The sequence below is a fragment of the Canis lupus genome, chromosome X (assembly GCF_011100685.1).
Source record: "Canis lupus familiaris isolate Mischka breed German Shepherd chromosome X, alternate assembly UU_Cfam_GSD_1.0, whole genome shotgun sequence".
Classification (NCBI taxonomy): Eukaryota; Metazoa; Chordata; class Mammalia; order Carnivora; family Canidae; genus Canis; species Canis lupus.
Window position 1 is genome coordinate 47,413,004 of NC_049260.1, and position 2,352 is coordinate 47,415,355.

A 2,352-nucleotide genomic window follows, 5' to 3' on the forward strand; every position below is an offset into this window, starting at 1 on the left:
CGATTTAGAAAGTTGAAACTTTTCTTACCATCTTGAGAGACATATACTTGCACCTCATAAATGTATTCTGTATACCTTGTGAAAACATTCAGAGGTATATATTTATAGTTCCACAGGTCACAAGACCCATGACTTTGCACTGTAAAATTCAAAGGCCAGGCATCTTAGTAAGCCTATTATGTTTCAAGGCAATACTCTAAAGAAGATAGGGTGAAGATAAAATGACCTCCTTCCTCTTTATTGAACAAAGAACATGAAACCATTTTACCCTTACAAATGGAAAACTTGGCCAATTCACCTGCATAGTTGTTCACTTTCTATTTGGAATTAATGTCGCAGTTTTCTAATTATTGCCATTTCCCTATTTATATTGTTCTAGTCTATTCATAACTACTGAAATACCACTCAAGTCCATAGTATAATACAAAGCAAAACAATTAGCAGAATTACAATAGAATAGGTGAGACTAAGATGGCAGCAGAATAGGAGAATCCTATGCTCTCTTGTCCCATCACCACAATTATACAACTCTCAAATCATCCTAAATACCCCTGAAAATGACCTGAAGTCTGACAAAACAAAGCCTACAACTAAAGGGAGAAAAGAGTCCTTCAAGCCGGCGGGTCCTGTGGAGCAGAGCAATCTTGAGCCATGAAGCTGCTAAGGAGAGCCGGGTCCGTCTCAAGATTTTATTCCCTGAAAGTTGCTCCCAAAGTGAAAGCCACAGCTGCCCCTGCAGGAGTGCCTTTACATCCTCAGAACCTTGAGTTTACCAAATTACCAAATGGCTTAGTCATTGCTTCTCTGGAAAACTATGCTCCTGCATCAAGAATTGGTTTATTAAAGCAGGCAGTAGATATGAGGACTCCAACCACTTAGGAACCTCTCATTTGCTTCGTCTTGCATCCAGTTTGACTAAAAAAGGAGCTTCATCTTTCAAGATAACCCGTGGAATTGAAGCAGTTGGTGGTAAATTAAGTGTGACTTCAACCAGGGAAAATACGGCCTACACTGTGGAATGCCTGTGGGATGATGTTGATATTCTAATGGAGTTCTGCTCAATGTCACCACATCACCAGAATTTCATCATTGGGACGGCTGCCCTTCAGGGATTGACAAAGCTGTGGCTTTTTAGAACCCACAGGCTCATGTCCTTGAAAATTTGCATGCTGCAGCTTACCGAAATTCCTTGGCTAATTCCCTATATGTCCTGACTACAGGATTGGAAAAGTGACACCAGATGAGTTGCATTACTATGTTCAGAACCATTTCACAAGTGCAAGAATGGCTTTTATTGGACTTGGTGTGAGTCACCCTGTTCTAAAGCAAGTTGTGGAACAGTTTCTCAACATGAGGGGCAGGCTTGGTTTACCTGGTGCAAAGGCCAGATACCGTGGAGGTGAAATCCGAGAGCAGAATGGAGACAGTCTTGTTCATGCAGCTCTTGTAGCAGAAGGTGCTGCTACAGGAAGTACAGAAGCAAATGCATTTAGTGTTCTCCAGTATGTCCTTGGTGCTGGACCACATGTCAAGAGGGGCAGCAATCCCACCAGTTCCCTATACCAGGCTGTTGCCAAGGGAGTTCACCAGCCATTTGATGTTTCTGCTTTTAATGCCAGTTACTCTGATTCTGGACTCTTTGGGATTTACACCATCTCACAGGCTGCTGCAGCTGGAGATGTTATCAAGGCTGCCTATAATCAAGTAAAAACAGTTGCTCAAGGAAACCTTTCCAGTGTAGATGTCCAAGTTGCCAAGAACAAGCTGAAAGCTGCCTACCTAATGTCAGTGGAGTCTTCTGAGGGGTTCCTAGATGAAGTCGGGTCCCAGGTGCTGGTTGCTGGGTCGTACATGCCGCCAGCCACAGTCCTTCAGCAGATTGATTCCGTAGCTGATACTGATATCGTGAATGCTGCAAAGAAGTTTGTTTCTGGTCAGAAGTCAATGGCAGCAAGTGGAAATTTGGGACATACACCTTTGTTGATGAGTTGTAATACTGAAACACATCTTTCAGGGAAGAGCTGAACGTTTTCTCAACCCAGAGCAGCAAACACATGAAAGTCAAAAATCTCTAATATAACATTTATCTTTTTTTTCCCAATGAGATAAAATGTCTTAGAACATAAATACAGGTTTTTGTTCCCAGCTGACTTAAAGTCAATAAAACATTCTGTTTAAATGTTTTTCTTGCATCTTTGCAATTGGCTAATAAAGTATTTATTATATGCGGAAAAAAATAAAGGGAGAAAAGAGGCCACATTCAAGAAGGTAGGAAGTGCAGAGATATGCTTTAGGGGAGAAATAGATCATGGATACTATGGAGGGAACAGAGTTGTAATAAAGGGCAAGAGA

General features: G+C 41.5%; 1 pseudogene; it reads left to right on the forward strand.

The window, feature by feature from the left end:
* Positions 1-612: 612 nt before the first annotated feature.
* Positions 613-2,025, forward strand: LOC612669 (annotated as a pseudogene).
* Positions 2,026-2,352: the final 327 nt, after the last annotated feature.